Consider the following 26805-nt stretch of genomic DNA (forward strand, 5'->3'; position numbering starts at 1 on the left):
GTATGTCAGATAGGTACATAAAATATTTGATGCATAAAAATGTCAGTGGTCTACATTTTATGAATGAAATTTTCTGGTAAATTCAATATGCTTTTCATTTATAGGAAACATGTTTTTAGAAGCAACGCTATGGGCAAAAAATATTAAATATGTATTGCAAGATATACCTATCCCTTTAAAGCATAAAATATAAAAATTTAAATGCTTAACATTATAAATATGACTGCTGTAATGCTACCTGACTGAATCACATTTTGCATGAAATATAACTTATGAATGTCTAAACTGCACTCCAATTAGTCTAAAATTTTGGCAAAGAAAAAATAAAGCAATTCAAATGTATTGAATTTTTTAATAAGTACATGGAAACAATACATTTCCTACAACAAAATCTGAAAATCAGAATCTAATGAAATTAGAAAACTTGGTCAGAAATATAAGGACATAATAAATAAGGGTAATTATAAAATATAGCAATTTCAACATTTCTTTTTTATTTTTGCTCGTCTATTTAAGCAATAAATTATTTAATTTCATTTAAAGGAGTATTCATTTTTTCTTCTAAATGAGAAGAATATTGATTTAGGTAAAATGTCAGCAATTTGATTTATTATTTAAAATTGAAGTTTTATGATTCCTGTTGTCAAAATGAAAGATCACTGGTGTGTAGGTTGCTCCATGAGAAGTTCTATTGCCATTATCACTATTAGCAAAGTGATAAGTTCAGCTGAGGTCCAGTTGTTTCTTTTGATCTTTAGTAATATAAATAGCATGTTTGCCCATATATATGTATGTTGGGTTATGTGTGTGTGTGTGTGTGTGTGTGTATACACACACACATACATACTATATATAATCAATTTGTAAATTTAAATATCTATAGCAGTGACATGTTGCTTTTGAACTATGAAAGATAAGGATTAAATGTACAGAAGCACTGAATCACAGAGTACTTAATACTTTATTATTTTTTAAACTGAGGTATAGTTGATAAACAATACTATATAAATTACTGGTGTACCACCTAGTAATTCACAATTTAGAGGTTATACTCCATTTATAGTTATTATAAAATATTGGTTATATGCTCTGTGTTGTACAATATATTCTTGTAGCTTATTTATTTTATACATAGTAGTTTGTACCTCTTAATCTGTTACCCCTGTCTTGCCTCTCCCCCTTTCCTTCTCCACTCTGGTAACCACTAGTTTGTTCTTTATATTTGCAAGTCTGTTTCTTTTTTGTTACATTCACTAGTTTGTTGTATTGGTTAGATTCCACGTATAAGTGATATCATACAGTATTTGTCTTTCTCAGTATGACTTATTTCACTTAACATGATACCCTTCAAGTCCATCCATATTGTTGCAAATGGCAAAATTTCATTCTTTTTTATGGCTGAGTAGTATTCTATATATATATTCCACACACACATATATGTCACATTTTCTTCATCTGTTCACCTGTTGATAGACACTTAGGTTGCTTCCATATCTTAGCAATTGTAAATAATGCTGCTGTGAACATTGGGGTGCATGTATCTTTTTGTATTAGCGTTTTCAGGGGTTTTTTTTGATATATACCCAGGAGTGGAATGGCTGGGTCATATGGTAGTTCTATTTTTAGTTTTTTGAAAAACCTCCATGCTGTTTTCCACAGTTGCTGCACCAAATTACATTCCTACCAACAGCATAAAGTGTGCAAGAGTTCGCTTTTCTCCACATCCTAGCCAACACTTGTTATTTGTGTTCTTTTTGATGATAGCCATTCTGATAGGTGTGAGGTGATGTCTCATTGTGGTTTTACTTTGCATTTCTCTGATGATTAACAGTGTTGAGCATCTTTTCATGTGCCTGTTGGCCATCCGTATGCCTTCTTTGGAAAAATGTCCATTCAGGTCTTCTGCCCATTTTTTTAATTGGATTGTTGGTTTTTTTTCCACGTTGAGTTGTAAGAGCTGTTTATATATTTTGGATATTAACCTATATGTATGTGTGTGTGTGTATGTGTGTGTGTGTGTATATATATATATATATATATATATATATATATATATTAATATCAGTCATATTATTTGTAAACATTTTCTCCCATTCAAGTACTTAATACTTTAAATGTCATAGATGTATCAGTCCACTTGCTAGACCCCAAGACCTACACAGTACAACTTGATAGCTCCCATGGAAAGAGATGACTCCACTCATCTGAATTCTGGTCTCTAAACCATTTGTAAGAAAAAATTCAAATACTACAATCTAAGCTCCAATCATTTATGAGAGAAGAATAAACCTTTCATATTAAATCTGTGCAGTTTGATTTGATCTTGCCTAATAGGCGATTTGATAACCAAATCACTGTTTGGTTATGTGAGACAACATGGCACCTTCACATTTATTCTAGTCCCTCTACACTTACGATGAACAAGACTTTTGTTACATTTACTTTCAATTCCTATCTCCTGAGTCCCAACCCAATCCATATGGAAGTTTATTAGGGCAGTGAATAATGTAGCGATATCCCAGTCATCTTTTATTTGAATTGGAATTTGGGCTCATATAGCCTCACTCCAATCAAAATGAAGCCAAGCCTTTGGAGAATAGGACAGCTGCCTTCATTTCAAAATACATATTCCCTTTTCCACTAAGTGAATACTGTTTGAAAACACTTTCCTTTCCACTGTATCTGCTGAATGAAACAAGTTCTATTTTAGTATCTTTAATTAATAAAATGTTTTAAATTTAATATTCTTAAAAACCTCAAAGTTTCTATTCTATTCAAATAGTCTAAATGCTTTAATGTGATAATGACTTTTGAAAATGTATGAAATATGATTTTTTGGGAATCAATGCCAATAGATCATACTTTGCTTTTTCCTGTACTTGAAGACAAAGGTGGTAGAGTCCAGGAGTAGTATTAATATTTAATATTTAAATATTAAAAACCTCTTCAAAAGCAAGAAATTCAAACAGAGGTAACGTTAGAAGTGGCCATACAATATGAGTGTACTGTTTGACGTGCCGTTGAAAAACCTCATCGTCTTGCAACTAGTAGTGCCACTTAGCTCGTTCAAACTACAGTCATGACCTGAAAGCCTGGCCACCACCAGCACTTCCTTCACAGTTTCTACAAAGACATATACTCCTGTCCACTCTCTACCACTTCTCTACTCCAGGACTCCTTGACCTCACCCTTTTTCTTTTCTTTTACTGGAAGTGACATTGAGGAAAAGCAAAAACCTCCTTTCCTCTGTCCACATCCAAATTATATTCCCAGTAGCTCAAGAATGATTCCTGATGGTATTGGTTGGTGAAATTGTTCTGTGGTCCCAAGTTGGCCTATGATGCCATTAAATTTGATTTTCCATTATATCCAAAGTACCTAAGCAAGTCATCTTACATGTAACAAAGTGTAATGAGAGCAGATATTCTTTCCTTCAGAAGCTCAGACAGGTACAAAACTTTAAAAAGAAAGCTACCCACATTGAACTCTAAGTAAATTAGCACCAACTTTGTTTTTTTCTACTGCATATCCACTATGATATTTACCAAAATAGAGCTTGGTAAATTTGTTACCAACAATCAAAAGACCCTTTCTTTTATTATTATCAATGAACTATTTTTCTCTACAGTATGTTATTATTTGGGATAAGAAATGTTGTTGCAATAAACCAACACCTGGTAGATAGACTCTCTCCCAAGTCCGGACTTCTTTTTCCCACAGATGCCTTTCTAACACTCAACTAAATCTGCCACACAAGAGCAAGTTATGTTTTATTCTGGACGTATGCCCAGGAGTGGGATTGCAGGATCATATGGTAACTCTATTTTTAGTTTTTTAAGAAACCTCCATACTGCTCTCCATAGTGGCTGCATCAATTTACATTCCCACCAACAGTATAGGAGAGTTGGTTCCTTTTTCTCCACACCCTCTCCAGCATTTATTATTTGTAGACTTTTTGATGATGGCCATTCTGACCGGTGTGAGGTGATACCTCATTGTAGTTTTGATTTGTATTTCTCTAAATGATACATGCACCCCAGTGTCCATTGCAGCACTATTTACAATAGCCAAGACAGTGAAACAACCTAAATGTCCACAGATGAATAGATAAAGAAGATGTGGCACATATATACAATGGAATAATACTCAGCAATGAAAAAGAATGAAATGATGCCATTTGTGGCAATACAGATAGACCTAGAGATGATCATACTAAGTGAAGTAAGCCAGACATAGAAAGAAAAATATCATATGATATCACTTATATGTGGAATCTAAAAAACATTTGATACAAGTGAACTTATATACAAAACAAAAATAGACTCAAAGACATAGAAAACAAACTTATGATTACCAAAGGGGAAAGGTAGGAAGGGATAAATTAGGAGTTTCAGATTAACATATAACCACTACTATATATTAAATAGGTAACCAACAAGGACCTACTGTATAGCACAGGGAACTATACTCAATATTTTGTAATAACCTATAAAGGAAAAGAATCTAAAAAGAGAATATGTGTGTGTGTCCATAACTGAATCCCTTTGCTGTAGAGCTGAAACTAACACAACATTGTAAATCAACTGTACTTCAATTTAAAAAATGAAATTAAAAAAAAAGAACCAGGTAGCTGTTTTGATTGAAAACTCTTATCTCTGAGTAATATTGGCAGCCTTATTCTTAAAATTATGACTCCTAAGAAGACAATAGAACTTCAGAATCTTTCTAAATTGGCACCATCCAGTAGACAATGCAAGTCACATATATAACTTAAGTGTTCTAGTAGCTACACATAGAAAAGTGAAAAGAAGCACATAAAAATATTTTTAAAGTGTATTTATTTAACACAGTATATTCAGTGTATTATCCTTATGACCCATAGTCAGTATTTTAAAATATTGAGATATTTTATATTGTTTTTTCATTTAAAGTCTTCAACGTCTGTTGTGTGTTTCACACTTTCAACACGTCTCAGTTTGAGCCAGACATCACAGGTGCTCTATAGCCATAAGTGCAATTCTTATAATCATCCAGTGCTTCTAGGCCAAATTCACCAGTGAACAACTATTTGATGAGTGAAAGATAGTGCTATCCAGTGAGATTTTGATTTAATCCCTTTGTGGGGCTATTTTACTTTAGACGCACATGACAGTATGTTCTAGCTCTCAGGGGTATTGGTGATCCAAAAGTTAGAAACTGACAAATTTAAACAATAAGCTTTGAGAATAAGCCTGCCATCAAGCCTGACTTTGAGAAAAATAGAATTCAATTTCATAAATATAGCCAAATCATCTTACAATAAATGCAGCTTGTTAAACTATTTAGCTATGTCTTAGGGTCTCAACTATGCAGAGAGTAGGGCAAACCACAGAAAGGAATAAATGTAGAGCCAGGGTTTGGCCATTTGGTACAGAAAATCTATCTGTAGCCAGAGATATTTGTAAACATTATGGAAAACACCATCAAAAATAATATATAGTCATCTCACAAGAAACTTCAATTTAATCTGTACTTCATTTATGCCCCTGCTCTACAGTATGTAAAATAAGCATATGATGTTTGATGCACAGTGGCTATAGACACCCATAGAGGACATGCTTAATATACCCTGTAACATCCCCAAGGAAGTCAGGACCTTAGGTTATTTTGTGCTGTACCTTTAAGGCCTAGTAAGCAAGGACGCATAAAACACTAGAATAATAATCATGATGAAAGATACTGGTTACTGAAAACTCCTGTTTGCTGAAGATGGATTTTATATTTGGCTGGTTAACGTGATTACCAGGGTGGGAATAAACTAACAGATGGAATTTGATAGACTCTCCAGAGTTAAGGTGATTAGACTTAAGAGCTGGAAAAAGCAGGACCAACATGGAAACTTTCATGAATGCAAGTAATAAAACATACTAATAAATATATCTCTTGCTGTGTTCTAGACTTCAGGCAAAACATGCAAAAGAGTTCATTTTAAACACTGATAAATATGTAGTCACAAGGAGCTGAATATTAGACAAAATTTAACAACTTTGTTTCTATACCTCAACAGCTTAAAACCGAAAGGATAGAAAAAATGTAAAAATATAGATAAAATAAATAGTAAGGGGATTAATCAGAATTTTTCACCATTTTTCCTTTTACCATATTTTGATTGTAAATTCAATCTTCTCTTAGAAATTAGAGCAAGTAGATGATAGGAAAGAGACCCTAAACACCATAGTACTACCTATTGTGTTTTTTGTTTCTTTGTTTGTTTGTTTTGGTCTCCTTTGCCTGCCTGTCCCAACTCCAACACACACACACACGCCCCCACACACATTCTCACACACTCACTGTCCCCCTTCCCACCCACCCTCTCATCTAGGGGAAGTGAAAAAGATATCATGGAGTAAAGGAAAGTCTGGGCTTTGTAAATATAGCCTCTTGCTGTTTTATTGTGTGGCCATGGCTGTTGTTTGTCTAATTTTAAACTTTAGGGATTCGATGATGCCTAGTTACCTGCTTCTTAAAGCAAATTTCCAGATGAATGTTGTTCTAATCCTTCAGCCTAATCACCAATGATTGGGACAGCCAAGGCCAAAAGCTGAATAAATAGCAGTACCTGTGTGTCAATCCGAAGGGGCCATGAGGGCTTCCGTTCCCATTTAATCTCTTAGAAACTAGATGCCAGAAACAATCGTTTATTTATCTTTCAGTAGTCTGTCTCTTAAAGCACAGTGTCTGAAAATCATATTTAAATCTCTTAAACTGAACAAGGGATAACAAAGAAAATGGATACAACCATTCTTTCCTCTTTGCTGAACACTGACAAGGACTGTTTGTAAAGGGGGTGGAGCCAGGAGAAGGTGTCTCTTAGTGTTTAGAATTCACAGATCCCAGGGAAGCAGCAACATCTCCATGTGTGTTTGTCATCTGCGGTGTTACTTGCTAGATACCCAAAGTGAAGGTGCTGTTGCTATTCCTATTAGATTTTTAGAGTCACAATCCTATGTTATTCACAAGCTGAAAGAATACATCATGTAGGGAGATGAGAAGGGAAGAGGATAAGAAAGGGCTTTGAACATAAGGGAAAAGGATTTGTACAGCAGACAACTAGCAGAAAGGACCCTGAAAGAGTTGGTGCATAGTTTTATTGTTTGGTTGTTTTTGTTTTGCTTCTACGTTGATTAAATTAACAACTTTGGTGGGAGGGGAATGCGGACTTAATTTATCTGTATTCTTCAATTGAAAATAACTTTAAAGGCATACTAGCAGCTTTAAATATATAATTTTATAATGATGAATTCTGATGCACCATTTATTGCCTTTCTGCAAAATCTTTTAGTTACAAATACATGAATGTGAATATCCAAGACTGTGACAAATGAGGACTATTATTTCACATTTCAAATGGATGTAAGTTCCTTTCTTGGCTGCATAATTCACTGGCAGAAATTACTAAAATGCTTGAGCTCTAGTTCTAAACTTTTTTTCTCTAATAAATCCCCAAAGATGCCTGAAGGTAGAATTCTAATATAGAAGCTATTTTGAAGTTCTTCATAGTTCTGAGATGGAGAGTCTACTCACTCATTCTTTTTAATTCAACGGATATTTATTGAGAGTCTGCTATTTACAGATCATGGTGCCACATATTGGAGACATGATAGTAAACAAGATATGGACGTTATAGTTCAAGGGGACAGATAATAGAGAAGTAAACATGTTAATTAATTATGGTAAGTACTATGGTGGATCAAAACACGGTAATTTTATCAAAAAGTATTCCTGGAAGGAGAAATGAAGTGAAGGTCCTTATTTAAATATGGTCAAAGAGGCTGAGGAAATATTATGTGAACTGAGATTTGAAGGATAAGAAGTCATCCATGAGAAGCAGCAAGAGAGGGTCATGTAGAAAGGTCCTAGGCTCCTTGCCGTGTCTTTGTTGGAGTGACATTTGTTAAGTAGTGTCTTGGAGTATTTGATGGTGAACCATGTTCCAAGAAAACAAAGTGACATAGAGCTGATTACTCACAGGTCCTGGAAGAGGCATACAGAATGTCTGGAGAGGCCACACAGAGTGGCAGGACCTGGGGCACATGCCTTTATTAGGGTCCTTGGGTGGAGTACTTTGGGGTTACCCAGATAAGGCCACACTGGTCAGTTCAAACCAGAAGGAACAGAATTTTGGTAAGCTTAAATGAGGTTCCTGGTGCTTTGGAGGGAATTAGCGTAAGAGGCTGACCACTAGGAACTGTGAGGTAGACTGTGACATGGGACTGTAGGTCAGCCCTACATGGTGACAGATCCAACATCATTTTTCTTGTAAGGCCTGCTGTCTTGGAGTTTTGTATGAATATATTTTATCCATTAAATCTGGCCCATTTGTGCAGGACTGTGATGTACAGTGGGGAGGGGCTTATGGATAAGATATGGAGAGAAGAGGAGGTGGCAATTTGGGGTACAAAGAGGTGTCTGTGGTGGTGGGAACAATGAAGGGGATAGAGTCTGTCATGGGTACATCAGGTAGAAAGCCAAAGCTGTCATCTAGTACACTGAGCAGTGACCATAGCAGGAAGAGGTCCCTAACCTTGGTATCTAAGCTGGTCTCGTTATGGGTGTTGCAGGAATTGCCTTATTGTGGCTGGCGTGGCAGCGAATACGTGGCTTGGCTTGCCAGAAAGGTGGTATCTAGTGCTGCTAGGCAGTTGGCAGGGGACTTGCTCAAGGTTTTGCAAGCATTTCCATAGAGGCAAGTTTCACGAGGGAAGCAGGTAGCAACTTCAGAGAAACAGTATTTGTAGGGTCCTCAGGGTTCATCAGCTGGAGGCAATTTTGTAACTTGGTCTCAAGTTTGACAGTCGCCACAGTCATTCATTTTCATCCTGGTGCAGAGGTGACCTGGGATGGGGGGTGGGCAGAATCCCAAAGTCCAACGAGGTTGGGGCACGTTATCTGCCTTGTCACTGTTGACTGAAAAAATGCACAACCTAAAGGTTGAGAGTTATGTTTTATTCAGCAGACATTCTTAGGACTTTAAGCCCGGGACACATCATCTCAGATAATGCTGAAAAACCTGTTTTGAAGAGGAAGGGGAAAGCCAGAATCTATAGGAGATTTTGGCAACAAAACTGGGTAGTCAGAACATCAAAATGTTACTGTTAATAAAAGAAAAACAGATATCTCACGTTAAGGAATTGAGTGCTTTTCTCAGTATGGAAAGATGCAGGAGTCTGGGCCCACTGAAATTATTCCTTTGATGTATACCTCAGCTATCTGGAGCCAGTATCCTGTGTTTTCTCATTCTGAGTTTCCTCCCAGTGCACTGTTGAGGGTGGTTGCAGCAGTTGACTGCTAGATGGTGGGCATCCTGTTTCTATCCTGAGTTCCCTTAGAGCTCACCATCCTGGTGGCTGTAATGTCATGGCTTGAGGGCTGCAACATCCTTTGTTTACAGGCAGTATTTTAGTTCTCATCATTCTCTTCAGTCGGGGCCTCACATCTGAGGTGCAGTCGTCTCCAAGAGCATTCTCTTGGGCTAGAGAGACATTGTCTGATGTGTGGTTGTATTTAGGGGTGACAGAGGCCCGCCAGGGGGGAGGGTGGCCTTCCCCAGTGGAGATTCATGAAGGGCAGTCGTGGCTGGCTGACGTTAACTTCTGAGTATATATGTTAGAGGCTTGGCTAGGGACGGACTTAGAAATCTGGGCTCTATCTGCTGGTTGAGCAGATCTCAGTGACCTCCATCAGATCATCACAGGTGCACTGATGCCTGTGACCTAGCTTTGTGGGGACCGATTTATAATGCATACACCTTTTTTTTTTTTTTTGCGGTATGCGGGCCTCTCACTGTTGTGGCCTCTCCCGTTGCGGAGCACAGGCTCCGGATGCGCAGGCCCAGCGGCCATGGCTCACGGGCCCAGCCACTCCGCGGCACATGGGATCCTCCCAGACCGGGGCACGAACCCGTATCCCCTGCATCGGCAGGCGGACTCTCAACCACTGCGCCACCAGGGAGGCCCTGCATACACCTTTGAGCACGCTGATGTTCTAAACTGTACGGACATTTTGTGGATGGCCGCTTTACAATCCAGATATCACTTCATTAATATTACAGTAGGATCATTAGAGCACAAACCTGCCAGCCAGATGGGTCTGATTTGGTTACACTGGGAGAGCCATTCTGCCTGTAATAAAATCTGAGGCATGGTATAAGGAGACAGTGACTGGTTTAGACATGGCTTCTGTTGGCACTATTAAATGTAGAGGGATGTGAGCTCTGGGTCAGAATCTACACCTCGTAGCACACTGGCTGAAGCCCTTCTAACAGGGCCTGCTAGCACCTGGCACTCAGCCATCCTCTGATACATTGCTACACCTGGCTGATTTTGTTCCAGCACATCTCCTGGGACAGAGTTAGGCCTGAGTGGTCAACTAACAACCCTATTATCCAGGCTGTACACAATAAGAGCAATAGCCACAACAAAGGATTTATTTGCATTTAACTAGCTTACCTGCAGCAGTCGGGGAAGGGGACAGGGGATTGCTAATACTTTGGGGCAAAAGATCCCATTTGCCAGAGAGAGGCCTTCAAGCCCATAAATAAGACATTTTTAACTCTATATTTTTTCCCTCATTTAGTTGGGTTTTTTTAATGAAAACATGTGAGAACAGGGAAGCCACAGGTAAATGGGGAAAGGATAAGACTCATATTCTATCCCTCAGTTTGTTGGGAGGAATCAAATTCTAAAGCAATTTGTATGGTTTTTCTGATCTATATTTTTTATTCTTAATTATTACCTTGAAGCATTCAGACATTAAAAGACCTTAACAACAAAGCTATCTTTCCACAGTAACATGAAATTTTAGACAATTTAAAAAGCAGTAAACTTCTTTGGGCTCCGTGTCTGTAGTTTTCAGTTAGGTCACTCCACTCCAAGTCCTTTAGTTTGTTGTTTCATTGAACTAAAGAGATGATTAATATTGAGTTATGTTTTTTTGTTTGTTTTGTTTTTTACATTTATTTTATTTATTTATTTTTGGTTGTGTTGGGTCTTCATTGCTGCTCATGGGCCCTCTCTAATTTCAGCGAGCGGGGGCCACTCCTCGCTGCGGTGCAGTGCGCGGGCTTCTCATTGCGGTGGCCTCTCTCGTTGCAGAGCACGGGCTCCAGGCATGCGGGCTTCAGTAGTTGTGGCGCATGGGCTCAGCAGTTATGGCTCACGGGCTCCAGAGCACAGGCTCAGCAGTTGTGGTGCACGGGCCCAGTTGCTCCGTGGCACGTGGGATCCTCCCGGACCGGGGCTCGAACCCGTGTCCCCTGAATTGGCAGGCAGACTCTCAACCACTGCGCCACTAGGGAAGTCCCTTGAGTTATGTTTTTAAAGTGTGGTTACATGTGCACTAGTACCATCATTAAATTTACATTATATGCTATGTGCTTGATTTGGAAATAAATTTATTGCATTTTTAACAGTTTAATGGAAAAATATATTTTAGACTTGGTTATTATTTTCTTTAATATTTGATTATTGGTTTTTGAACTTTGGCAACATTTACCTAATAAAAAATAACAAGTAATAATAAAGGCTTAAATATCAAGGTTAACCTTCATCAACCAAAGAGCACTCTTAAGAAGACCTTCAGTTTAGACCACACCTGGCTCACTTCCTTCTTGAGGTTCCTCTCCCACCTCTCAAGTAGCATACATTTCTGCTTCCTTATTGTATTTGAACCTTATGGAAAATTCTTTCACAGTAGCATATTATTTTTATAATATTTTATAATATTTAGTACACTGAAGTCAAAAAGAAATTTTATGTTTTTTCCTGCAACTATTGTCCTTTACCCTTTTATATTGAAAAATCTAGAGACTCCAGGATTCTCTTCTTTGAGAAAACTCCAGATTCCTGATTCAGTTATTTGGCTCTTCATTTATGTGTTCAGGATCCACTGACCATTAAACTCAGCTGGGTAATGGTAGTAATGGTCTTGAAAGACCTCTTGGAGAGCATGGTGAGAGTAAACTCTAGATTTTTGAAGTAATCCTAGGGAGATAAGGCCATACGTCTGTTATGTAACCCATTGTTTTGGAAGTATTGTCAGTATTCTGCACTGTTGATATTATTAAGCATGCACAATATTGCACATGAAATTATAGGAATTTATGATTATCCCTCATATGTCTTTGTGTGCAGTTTTCATTCACCGCATACTTGCTATATGCTTGGTACATTACGTTTCACAAATTATTAATGAGACGTTTCTTTCATGAATTGCAACAAAGGATCTAATTATTTCATTTGCCCATGATATAGCTCAAAGTCATCCAGTATAACTGGTAAAAAGAAAAAGAGTTGCTTTGAATGTCAACTCTAACTCCTTCTGCTAGTGCCAGATGTTGCATTTGTGAAAGTGAATCTTTTGAGGAGAACAAAACATAGATGTTTTGTACCCTTATTTTTAACTCTTAATAGCAAATGGAGGAAAGAGATGAAGCATACAATATTCATTTCTTATGTGGGAAATGGAATAGATCTGTTTCTAGGGGTCTCCTTCAAATTTTTCACTTAGGCAATGATTATGCAGATTCTATAAACAATGAAAGCTTTGTACTACATGCATTTAATATCCGATAGTTAGCATGAATAATGTGTGTATATACATTTATATCTGACATTATTTATATCTGATTCACCCATTTTTTTGCCAAACATCTCTCATGGGAACTAACACATAGTAGGTGTTGAATAAATGTTTGTGGAATGTTGAATTTCACAACACATTTATGTTACAGAATAGCTACACAGATATATACAGTTAAGGATAAACAAATATAACCAACATATTAGAACTGTGTAAATATTATAATGTATTTGCTTTTGGTTCGTGAAAAATTTCATTGGCCATTTAAAATGTTCTGTAATCCTGAAAAGCTTATCTTGAGCATTCCAACTGAACTAATGAGAACACTTGAATTTCTGATTAGCAGTGGGGAATTCATTGTAATTATACCAGAGTTTAATTATGAATTTTTATTCAAGACACATTAATTCATTCTTTATATATCACTGGAGTGCCCTGGGATTTGTGAGAACCACAGCTACTTTATAACAAAATACCACAGTGGTATGCTGGAGCTAGCTCCCACTGGATTGTAAAATGAGTTGCTAGTATCTCTTCCCAATTCTGTGTTCAGTGACCTCATATTAGTAGTTTGAAAATGGCTACATTGAGAGTATTTCCTCCTGGAAATGGGCAAATGCTACAAATAAAGGCCTTTTTCCTGCAAGCCAGATGTCAAGCCTTTGCCAGCGTACAACCAGAAATCTTAAAGAATCCAAGGATGCCCAATTTTGATTATATTCTTAACAATGGATAGTCTCATTTTTCACATTTTACATAATAAACATTGTCATATGTATTATTTCTGTAAGAATTTTTTGGTTGTATGCTTCAGAAAATATAGGTAATAAAAACATAGAAAGTGAGTGACATTTTAAGAAGACAAGGGGGACATTAAATTCAGACAGACAGAGAAATGGAGAATGAGGAAGATGCATTTTTAGTGGAGAATCTCATGGGGAATAATACGCTGACAAATGGGGCAGTGATGAATTAAAGACTAATGTGGCATTCACAGTCTTACTCTTCTACTTTTAAAAGCCCGTTTCAGGCTTTTACATCTCCTTATAAAATTTACTAAAAAAATACTTAAAATAAATTTTGGAAACTTCCTTCTCCTTTAAGTTCAGGTTTCAGATTAATTCAGAGAAACTCACCTTTTTTGTTTATATTAGTTTTGCTACTTAAGATAATATCCGTATTTATTTAAGCTATTTGAAGAAAAAAATAAACAAATATATACCTCTCACATCCCTGCTATTGATTTAGTTATTAAATGTAGTTTTCTTTTTTTCCATGTTGGCAATTAGCAACAGTTGTCTTTGGTAATAAGAGATCCCTTTAGACTGTAATCTAATAAAGAAGTCTGCCACCTACCGAATCTTTCTTTGAAATGTTTACATGAATAGCTCCCCAGGCATAGATTTGCTTTCATCCAAAAAAGGGAGAGAATGAAGGGGTAGAATTGAAAAAAATGCATTTTTAGTGTATAATTTTTAATATTTCCAGATCATGTTTCATCTTGCTTTGCATGTCTTTTACAAATGCATCATATGGAATAGATATTGTTTAAATCACTTTTGTAAAATATTATTATAACATTACATTGCCCTTTGGATTTCATAAATCATTTGGAAATCTGAAGTATCCTGTTTTACTTTCATTGTTTACTTATTAACACAAAAGTGGTACTCTCGGGCTTCTCTGGTGGCGCAGTGGTTGAGAGTCCGCCTGCCGATGCAGGGGACGTGGGTTCATGCCCCGGTCCGGGAAGATCCCACATGCCGCGGAGCGGCTGGGCCCGTGAGCCATGGCCTCTGAGCCTGCATGTCTGGAGCCTGTGCTCCGCAACGGGAGAGGCCACAACAGTGAGAGCCCTGCGTATGGCAAAAAAAAAAAAAAAAAAAAAAAAAAAAAAAGTGGTGCTCTCTGAATATGTAATATAGTATAATGATTATAAAATGAGGTTGCACATGTAACAGGGTGAAATAAATGACTTGTAGAGAGGTTTGAGTAGTTGTTCATGCCAACAAGCATGCCATACAAAGTATTATTGAACTTTATAGGTCAGTGCAGTGGGAGAATTTGAAAAGTCTTGTTTTAATAGCAGTACTGATTTCTATTCCATTGAGACAACTGAGATGTATCGACACCCACATCTTGTGGATATTAAATTCCCAATAGGTACATAGAATAATAAAGATCAAAGAGGCTTCAGCTGATATTTTTCTCACAAAAGTAAAGTTTATGTCAAAAATATGACATACATATTGAAAACAGAATTTTATGCTTATATTTTAAAAAATGAGCTTGTTTTGGAATCTTTCTCAAGTGTTCAAGCAAATAAAATGTAAAAATTTCCTGGAATAGAAATACCTTAATGGTCTTCAAGAAATTTTAATTTCTAAAAATACTAAATAAGTTATTTTTCATTTATTTTTAGGGATACATAAACTTCATCTTATAATTATGCCATATAGCTGATTATTGACTTTATTTTGTGCTCAGATAAATAATACAGCTATCTACAACATATATGAGAATGCAGAATTAAAGCACTGCTGTGGTCTAATAGTATCTGAAGATGGATTTTTCAGTCTTAGTTTCAACTGAGACAAATGATGTGACAGGATACCAAAATGAGTGTAAGTTAGACTTGGTTCTCCCAGTCCCACCTGTGCAAAATTTATCACACACACAAAAAAATTATCTTAAAACTCTAAATCCTTAACAAATCAAGGATTAAAAAAAAAAGAACCAGAGAAAGGATTTATAAGGAGAAATGTGATTTGGTAATTTTATAAAGAAGAACAAGAATGCTGTTGCATAGTTTTTCCCTTTCCTCCTCATAGATTAAACCAACTTCTGTGACACTCAGTTTGTTTCTATCTTGTTTTATTTTACCCCCAAATTTACCATAATAATCATTATTCATATTTTCATGTTTACTTAGACATACCCCCATAGTCATAAATGGTTTTACACATCATTCATTCTTGCAGTTTAGACTTCTAATTTGAAAAGATTTATTTTGACTTAAATTTACTTTAGTGAGAAATGGTTGGTAGTAAACTCTCATGATTTCATTCTCATTTTTAAAAGATAACTATTACTGGTATAGAATTCTGGGTTGAAAATGACCTATCAGCACATTGAAAATACTCTTCTCCTGTCTTCTTATTTTCATTTTTGCTGATAACATGATAGCTATCAGTTTAAATACCATATTTTCAGTTTATCTAACTTTTACCACTTTTAAACAGAATATCTTCTGTTTTTGGTTTTCGCCTTTATTATTATAACGTGTTAGGTGTAATGTCACTTTGTTTTATCCTGCTAGGAGAACTTTTGGGCTTTCTCTGTCTGAAGTATCCTGTCATTCTACAATATAATTCTGGAAACTTTATTGTATGTTTAAATATTATCTCTATCCATTCTACCATCTCCTTCTAGAAATTTTAATTGTTGTAAGTTGTTATGTTATCCTCCACATGTCTTGTCCTTTCTTAAACTCTCCATCTCTTCTCTCTGGGCTGAATTTCCTCTCATACACCTTGATTTAGTTGTATCTACACTAAAATTTAATCCGTTCTATTGAATTTCTAAAGTCAGTTATCACATATTTTAAGTATCTATTTTGTTATTTTAAGCGTAGTTTATTGATTCAGTGCTCTCTAGTTCCTTGCTCATTATTCCAATTTTTTGAAACATAATAATTACTTTTTAATTTACTTAAATTGTGATATCAAAAGTCTTTGTGAGTTTGATTCTTCTTTTATTTCTGCTTGTTCTCATCCATAGGGCCTTGCTTCCTTATTTTGTGATTTTTCACTGCAGGCTCATTTTCCTGGGAAATTTCTTTATGGTGACATTATCTGAAGGCTTATTGAAGTTGCATTTCTTCAGTGAAAATTTGACATTGACCTCATAGTTACCAGTGGACCCCACCAAACCGGGATCTACTTTAAATTCTTCTTATGATGTTTTATGCTCAAACAAGTAGCATAAAAACTGAAACACAAACTGAGAAATTACATGCATTTTAGTTTGTGATTATGCAAATTCTGAGAAGTTTCTTTTATTTGTTTTATTTTTGGATTTTTTATCTTTATATTCATTGCCAAAGTCAGGACAGACAAATTTCCTTGTTCTGAATTTCTGTGTTTAGTTCTCTTTAAACTTTATACTGAGTTGGCATCCCTTAGGGTCTAAGCTTTATTTGGTGTTTTCTAATATATTTTCTATAAGAAGTGAAACTTTGGCTTCATCTTCTTTGTACTGAACTTTGTCCAAACAGAGACCCAAGGTTATCAAGATTTGGAGATACCAAGAGGGTGAAAGCTGATACTAGCATCTACTAACCTTCCAGGATTTCTGCTTTCACTTCATTATTTTACATCTGTAAATTCTTTATTTCTTGCCAGCTCAGTGATATATTTTAAAAGATATGTATGTGTGAATGTGTGTGCATTTGTATATATATCACACATGTATACATATATGTACATATCAATATAAACACATATACATTTAATATATATTTAAATATGTATATTTTTTCCCTAGCTTTTTAAATTGTTTCCATAAGGAGAATCATTCAAGTTACAGTCTGTCATATTGCCAGAAATGAAACTCTGGGGACACTTTCATATTGGAAATGCTTAAGCCTCATGCCATATCTATCCGCTCAGAATACCCATAGTTAGGATAAGAATATATATATATGTGTATATATATATATATATACACATATATATATATATATAATTTATACCAAATATCAAAAGTAATTCTGATGTGTACTTTTGGTTAAAAGCAACTACCATAAGATATCCTTGAAGCTATATCTAAATACAGGTAAAAGAAAAATTATAGATATAGATATACATTGAAAATGAATATAGATTGAATATATGCATCCATTTATATGCAAATTTGCATATACAATACAAATACATATGCAAATCTATATATAAATTTATACACTATATATGTGTATATAAAATGCTACACTAGAAGCATTTTAGCCTTAAGTTTCCAGACCATTTAAAGTAAAATGTAGAACCCCTCCGCTTCTACCCTACATAATCTCAAGGGCTCTGGTTCCAGACTGTGAGGGTCTTAGAAGGACTCACAGAAACCTTAATGACTCTTCCCCTCAAAGACTACAGACCATCAAGTCATATCCCTTATATCCTCTCAGTTTCTAAGACCATTATGACCTACTATTATAGAAGTGACATCCATATTGCAGCTAGAGTTCACTACTGGTATCTTGGAAAAGTATAGCTTTTCAAATTTCTAACTGACATATTGAGTTTGGAATAACAAGCAATACGGGGAATTGTTTTAATCATCAGATAGGCTGTTGATAATCTTCATAACAATCTTGGGTTATTAAAAACAAACTGAATTGCCTAAGAGTTGCTCACATCAACCCTACTCAGAATACAGCAACAAAAGCATAATTTCATAATGATAAAATATTTTCCCTCCAGTGGTGGTGGTTCTGTTTTGTTTTTATTGTTTTTGCTTTTAATCTGGTAAAGAAAGAATTCACTGTTGCAGAATTCTGGAGAGGAGACAGTTTATTGCTAGTGGCAGTACAGACGTAAAGATAATTTCAGACAACAGCAGGCTTTCCTGCACATTCTTTTCCATTTCATTAATAACATGGTCCATAAAGAGACATGCTTTGCAAAGCTGAAAGTGGGGATAGGAATTCCTCAGAAAGAGCGGACATCTGTGTAGAGGATCAACGTTTTTTAGATATACCATCCTCCTTTTTCACTGGTTTCTCATTGAAATGCTGATGGATGATGAGGCAATTATTAGCAGCAGCAGTTACCAGCCACTCTGTTTTTTAATCACAACCTGTGCCACTGTGTGTTTGTTTCTTTTTATCCCCCCCACTGAAAAGAGTAAATGTTCTGTATATTTCTGAACTGTACTGAGAATGTTAGAGCTGGCCTGCATCTTAAAGGACTCCATCAGCTATCAGATCAATGTAAGTACGAGCTGCTTTGTTTTCTTCCCCACTGTATATATAACTCTTTTAGAACAGTGTCTGGTACCTAATGGATGTTTATTAAATGATTTTTGACTAAGTGAATAAGTATGGTTCAGCCCTTCCATTCTCTAGATTTTTACCACTTCTTACAACCTGTTACGACCCTGATTTAAACTGGCTCCTACCTGGTCTCCCTGCTTCTCCCTTTCCTTTCCATAGCCTGTTCCTATCACAGCAGCAGAGTGATCTTTACAAAACACAAGTCAGCTCGTGTTATTTCTCTGCTCAGAATTCCTCAATGGCAGCCCATCTTAGGGAAATAAAAACTAAAACAGCCTGTCAGCCCCTTTGTGGCCTGGCCCCTGAGCACCTCCCTGAGCTTACCTCTCACCACTCAGCCCTTTCTTTACTCTGCTTCAGCAGCACTGTCTTAGCTGCTGCTTGGACAAGTCAGACACATTCTTCCTCAGTCCCTTTAGACCCATCTTCCCCTTTCCCTGGAACACTCTTACCCCAGATTCCTGGCATGCTCATGTTTTTTAGGTATTTGCTTAAATGTTATCTTTTCAGTGAGGTCTTCCATGATGAGCATATTTGAAAGTGAATTCCTGCCCCATCCCAGCACTCCATAGTAATTATCACCGAATAATGTATATTTTATTTATTTCACAGTTTTTACCGTTGTTTCACTAGATGTCCCATGAGGACAGGGAGTTTAATCCATTTTGTTCCCTCTATGTCACCACTGACAGTAACATTGGCTGGTTGCTTAATAATAGGCTCTCAGTAAAGAAACTGGAGGAATAAATGAATGAAAGCATAGAGGCCCATGTGGGTCAAGTTATTTGCCAAAGGCCACAGTGACTGCTAATGTTAAAAACCAGTGAAAGTCTTAGACAGTGTGCAACAGGTCAGACACAAGACCCATCTTGACAGGCGAGGTTTCTTCCCTCACAGATATTTTAAGTAACTGTGTCACGGGGATGAGTTGTGATGGAAAGACAGAGGACTCTACTCTCTTCTTCTCTGTTTTAGGAGGGAATAAATAATCTCTTTGGGACACTATTAGAACTTCAACGCTAGGGAGGGCAAATTCTTACAAGTACCTTAGGAATTTAAGTCAACTTTAGCTTGACTGTAACTCTAGGAGAATTTTAAGTGAAATCTTTCCAGATTTGGACTTTCTGGGCATAGCGTTCTATTTTGTTTTGTTTGGGAAGTATCTTAGGTGCCATGTGCAAATATCAAAAAATGTATTTTTTAATATATGTATATATAAAATCTATACATAACCGAATTATATGTATGTACATATATGTATATATATCAAAATATCCTCTACGATACCTTACAATCTTACATTCATAAAAGAATGTTTTAAAACCCCTAAGTCAATAAATAAATAGATAAACAAGGGCAATATCTAAAGTTCCTTGTTTCTTTATTTATGTGGTGTATTATTTTCCAGCTTTGTGAGATATAACTGATTAATATATGTGTGTGTGTGTCTATATATATATATATATAATCATATCATCTGAAAAAAAAGACTTTTACCTCTTCATTTCTGATTTAGATGCCTTTATTCTTTTTCTTGCCTAATTTCTCTGGCTAGGACTTTCAGTACTATATTGAAAAGGAGTGGTGTGAGTGAGCATCCTTGTCTTGTTTCTGATCTCAGAGGAAAGCTTTCAACCTTTTACCATTGAGTATGATGTTAACTGTGGGTTTATTGTATGTGGCCTTTATTGTGTTGAGACATGTTCCTTCTGTACCCAGCGTTGAGTGTCTTTATCATGAAAGAATGTTGTATTTAGTCAAATGCTTTTTCTGTGTCTTTTGAGATGATCATATGATTTTTATCTACCATTCTATTAATGTGATATATAGCATTTATTGATTTGTGTATGTCAAACATCTTTGCATCCCAGGGTTAAATCTCACTTGGTCATTGTGTACGATCATTTTAATCTGTTGTTGAATTTGGTGTGCTAATGTTTTGTTGAGTATTTTTGCATCTATATTCATCAGTGATATTGGTCTGTAGTTTTCTTGTATTGTCTAAAGGGTAGGTCTTTAAATTCAGTAGAATTGACTTTATGGAAACGCTTGCTGTATTGAGCTTATTTTTCTCATGTTCTTATGAGGTCTGTACAACTAGAGGTCTGTACAACTATGTTAAGGAGCTATTTCTTACAGATTTGAGCTTTCACAAGCACCAGAGTTTATGACAGCAAATGTAATATTATTCCACAATACCTCTCTGTTACCTAAGACCTCAAGCAAATGAGAATCCTGCTTCTAAAGATTAACCGTCTGTGAGGAAAAAGTGTGAAAAGGGAGGACCACTTTTCTTAGATCTCAAGGAAACAGATTCCTCAATGACACGTGTAACAAACTAGCTTTAATTATTATTGTCTATATGCAGGGGTAAACATGGGACAGTCAATCTAAGCGTGCTAAGAGGCATTGGCACGTGGTTGTAGGGTTGTCATAGAGACAAAGATGAATTGACTACAGTTTGACTTACTCATTTATCATCCAGAATAGTCTCTAATTGAAAAGCTTATACCAATTAGGATTTATCAAGTAAACTTATAAAATATTAATAAGTGCAAAAACATCCCGAATTGTCATGGCAAAGACCAGTTTGTATTTGTTTTTTTATAATTCATTAATTATTTACTTTTGTCCATAAATACTTTGAAACATATAATAAAGCAAGAAAGTTGAGTTAAAATTAGTTTTTTAAATGATATAAATAGAAGTCAGGGGAAATAAGGTCAGAAAGTAAGGTAAATTTGCATTTCATCTCCAACAGGTCATATTATTCCTTAAATGATCAATATGACACTTGTGTATATCAAATATGTGTTTATATAGGGCATAATTTGCAGCCATCCATCATAAAGTAAATAAATAAAATACATATAATATTGCATAATAATTCATATAAATAATATATAAAATTCTACATAACGTTTAGTCACATGCAAATTTAGTGAAACCAAGCTTAGCAACAGATGTAAGGGCAGTGATTCCCAACCCCTGGAGGGTGATTTTGCCCTTTCTCCCCTAGGGATATTTGGCAATGTCTAGAGACACTTTTGATTGTCACAGTCCTTCTGTCATCAAGTGTGTAGAACCAGGGATGCTGCTAATATTGTAATATTGCAATGCACAAAAGAGGCCCCTACAATCACAAATTATCTGACCTAAAATATCAGTAGTGAAAAGATTGAAAAACACTGTTATAGAGTGTCTCTTAACAGAACACAATCTATTATTTGGTTGAATTCTTCCACAGGCCCTAAATGGAGAATTTCCTTCACTTTGAATAATTTGTCTATATGAAGAACAACGTGGTACAACATATAGAAATTATGAAGCAGTGCCACACTATTTCTAAAAGCAAATGTTCAGAATTTTCTTAGAGTGATGAGAAAAGACAAAAGACTGTTCTTAGCACTTGTAACCTCTGCCTCCAGTCTTAAATAAAGTCAGAAAGCCTCTTTAGAATGACTAGAAAAAGGCCAAGGATAGTAATTATTTCATATATGTTAAGGCTGAAAGTACTGTCATGTCGATAAAAAATCTGTATTCACTACAGTGTAGACTACCACTTGAGTCAAGTTAATTTGTTCTCTTAATTTATTGAACATCTGCTAACTCTGAAGTGAAATGCTAGGCACAGTATCTCAGAACATAGTTTGAGGCCTTTGGGTCTGAGAGTTAAGTATGGGAAAACATATGCCCTTTGCAATAACGTCTCTGATTACTTTAAAAAGTAAAACTAAAATTCTAATAAACAAAAACAATGTTATATCATACTCTTCTATCAGATTAGTTGTGCACGGAACAAACAGCAGGCACATAATACCAAAGAATATGCTGAGTGGCACATAATATAAATCAGTAGCAAAACCAAATAAAAACTGAATAGTGTCAAGCTTATTATAGTGTATGACAGATTTACATAGTCAAAAAGTAGCCAAACTGTATTTTTCCTTGATTCAAGCCATAGTGAAGATAAAATCCATATGATATTATTTTACCAGTATAATTAGAGAAATTTCATAATGTATAGTAGACTACAAAAGTTGCCAAAATGTAAAAACACTAATCAGTATAGGTACGTGTTCCATTTCACTTTCAAGATTGTTCCAGTCATTTACTGCTGTGTAACAAAATACATTAACACTTAGTAGCTTAAAGCAACATCTTTCTACTGACATTGTGGACCAGAACCTCAGAAAGGGCTCATCTTCATGCTTCTGCTCCATGGGTGCCATCAGGATCAGGTGGGAACCAGGCTGGTCTGGAAGGTCCAAGGTGGCTTCATTGATGTGTGGCACCTTGGTGAGGACAGCTAGAAGGCTGGGCTCGGCTGGACCCCTATCTCTCTCTGTGTTTACTCATGGCTTCCCAATGTGGTTTTCCCACCATAATAGTCAGACTTCCTACATGGCAGCCCAGGGCTCCACAAGATGAAAGCTGAAGCTACCAGTCATGTTAAAGGCTAGGCTTTGATCTAGCAAAGCATCACTTCTGCCACATTCTGTTAGTCAAAGCCATCACATCACAGGTCAGCCTGAATTCAAGGGCAAGGAAAATAGATCCTATCTTTCACTGTAAGGAATATCAAGTAAATGTGATCATATTAAATCTTCTACAAAATAGTAGTTCATGTTTAGTCTCTAAAGTGATTTAATAACAGTGTATTTGTAATGATTCTAACTGGAAGTAGGGAACAGAGTAAAAGAGAAGTAGTTGAGGGCTTCCCTGGTGGCGCAGTGGTTGAGAGTCCGCCTGCCGATGCAGGGGACACGGGTTCGTGCCCCGGTCCAGGAAGATCCCACGTGCCGCGGAGCGGCTGGGCCCATGAGCCATGGCCGCTGAGCCTGCGCGTCCAGAGCCTGTGCTCCGCAACGGGAGAGGCCACAACAGTGAGAGGCCCACCTACCTCAAAAAAAAAAAAAAAAAAAAAGAGAGAGAAGAAGTTGATCCTTTGGGATCTTATTTGTTCATTTATACCACATGATTTGTCCAGATATAGCTAACCCATGTGACATTTTCACCATGTTTTAATAATAGGACAAGTTTACTTAAGGAATGAAGATTAAAGTATATAAAATGGTCCTATTTTGAAAATCCTTTTTTATTGAATTTAGTTTTTTCCTATAGTACAGATTTTGTAGCATAATTCTACCAGTGACCAATTTGGAGGGAGGGTCATTTTAAAAATCACTTTAAGAAAGAGTAATGTTCAACAAGCATAAATAAAAGCACATATGTATATGCGTATACAAACACATGCACACACATATGTATGGATATACATGCAAATACATATATATTGATATATATATGTATACATACACACACACATATAAACACATGCGTATATGGATATAAGCAGATAAACACACCATACAATGTCTCAAAAATCTTTATAGAAATAGTTATACAAATAATATTTTATTGTTTTATATTTACATATAGGGTAAAACGATAAATAGAAACATTAAAGGCACCTCAAAAGAGGGCTTTCCCAATATGGCTAGAGATCCGTTATTTTGATCACAGGCCACATTCTCTGTTACTGAAGCTTTTGATTTACAGCTTCAAATAAGCTTTGAAAAATATAATAGAACATCTTTAATTAAATCCCCCAAACTCACATTCATGGATAAATAATAATCCATCAGCTATTTTATTCTCTAACAGTACCCCAGAGAACTTGACAGTCTTAATCACTTCAGCCATTTATACCTTCGTTTTGGCTTTATTTCAGTCAAGTCATTTAGTGGAGTTTATCTAAATTACTGTATCTTTTTTCTTATCACACATTCAGAGCTGTAACACAGAAACTAATTTCAGGTGCAAAATAGAATATCGCAGAGGCCCAGACATCAGTAGTATAGGCGCATTAGAATGAAAAGTTACCTGTCACTAATGGAAATTTGTCTCTGTAATGAGCTGAGAGGCAAAAGGAACTGTGGCTATAATAAAATTGGGAGCCACCGGTAGCACTACAGAATCCTCACTCTGAGAGAAAATAAAGATTCCTGTGTCCAAGCACATTACCAATAAAAAATATTTTGAAATATGTTTCACTGTTTATTTTGTATAATAGGCAAAGAGAATCCAAAACAGAGGAAAACACCACTGTCATTGCTAAACCACCATAACATGTAGATGGATTGTTTCAGGAGAAGCAATTTTATCACTTATGACAATATTCTTTAACATGATATCATTCTCAAAAAGTTGAGTGATAGCCTACTAGTACTGTGTGACTGATATATATTTTTTAGCTCATAGATAGTCGAAAGAGGCATTAATGCCAAATTCATCCATTTGGAAAAGTTTACTTTTTTAGTGTTTTAACTCTAAATTGTTCCAAAGTGGCCACATAGGTTCAGGTTTTAATGTAAAATGCTATATAGATACCCTTCTACATACGTCACCGTGGAAAGAGCAGCTTGGTTATTTCCGAAACTAATGTTTCATTTATAGACAGTAGGGAATGGATCGTTCACTTTGTCACCTAGCTTCTCCCTCCAACATCACCTCTTGCCTTTTGAAGACCTCTTAATCTATGCTCCAGTTAAACTTGACTACTTTCTATTCCTTTAATATATAGTGTTACCTTTTCTTCAGAGAATTTCAAGCATACTTTTTCTTTTGTCTGGAAGTTTATTTCCACCTTTTTTACCTGACTTCCTCCTATTCATCTTTCTAGTTTAAGTTTAATTTCCTCTAAGAAGAATTTATTTCCTAACTCACAGCCTCCTACACTTAGCCGTTTTAGAAACTGTTGTGACAGACACAGTAATGTGTCACCCAGACCCCCATCAAGGAAAGAATTGTTGCCAGATGCTTGAAGTCCTATCAGCAGGAAGCCTTCAGATGACAGTATCTTCAGTATCACTTTAGCTCCAGAGAGCCATCTCATTCAAGTTCACACTTCCCAGGGTGAGGTGCCCCATGTATAATGACTGAGGGTGTGGGTATACAGGTCTAGCCGTTTTGGTCCAGTGAGGATGAGTCTGACAGGATATTTTAGCTCCAGAGCTCCTTGTACAGTTGACTGAGGCTGATGTCAGGCAGGCAAAACAGCTGGACTTCACCCTCTGCCCAATCCTACTTCCTTTTCTCCTATCCACGGGTACTAATCCCCAGGGTGCTCCCTAATAAATATTCTGCACTCTAACCTCTGACTCAGAAAAACCAAAGTGCTAAAGCATATTTATGAATCATTTTACCTTGCTCTTGCCATGTTATTGCCATTAAAACACACTATTATGATCATCCCTCTGTCTTTACTTCCTACTAGATGATGAGGTTCAAGAAAGCCAGCATATAATATGTGCTCAGTAAATACTGAATGAATTCATGGGTGAATTAATGCACAGATGAGTTTTATTATTATTATTATTATTATTATTATTATTGTGGTAAATGTTTATATTTTTTATTTTTATTTATTTTTTTACATCTTTATTGGAGTATAATTGCTTTACAATGGTGTGTTAGTTTCTGCTTTATAACAAAGTGAATCAGTTATACATATACATATGTTCCCATATCTCTTCCCTCTTGTGTCTCCCTCCCTCCCACCCTCCCTATCCCATCCCTCTAGGTGGTCACAAAGCATCAAGCTGATCTCCCTGTGCTATGTGGCTGCTTCCCACTAGCTATCTATTTTACATTTGGTAGTGTATATATGTCCATGCCTTTCTCTCTCGCTTTGTCACAGCTTACCCTTCCCCCTCCCCATATCCTCAAGTCCATTCACAAATGAGTTTCTTGAAGATAGATTTTTAGGATAAAATTGTTGTAAAGAAGAGTAATTTTCTATCACTGATAGATACATGTTGCTGAATTCATTATTCCCTGTTGACTTTCTAAAAAAACTATCTGAAGTTATCTTATCAATGGCAATTCCTGTCCTGGATCACACTTAATATCTAAGAGATAAGTATGAAATATTGACCTTGCTTTTCTGCAAATTCCATTGACTCTCCTACCCACCATCTTTGAACCTAAACCATTGACTCTCTTTCCTTACCATGCAAATTAATTGCTCCTTTCTACTTCCCTATGCAGATATTTACTGTTTGTAAGTAAGCCTGAATTGTAGGGAAGAAAACAAAAACAAAACAAAGCAAAACAAATGAACAAACTAAAAAAAT

This window comes from Mesoplodon densirostris, chromosome 6, assembly GCF_025265405.1.
Source record: "Mesoplodon densirostris isolate mMesDen1 chromosome 6, mMesDen1 primary haplotype, whole genome shotgun sequence".
NCBI classification, from domain to species: Eukaryota; Metazoa; Chordata; class Mammalia; order Artiodactyla; family Ziphiidae; genus Mesoplodon; species Mesoplodon densirostris.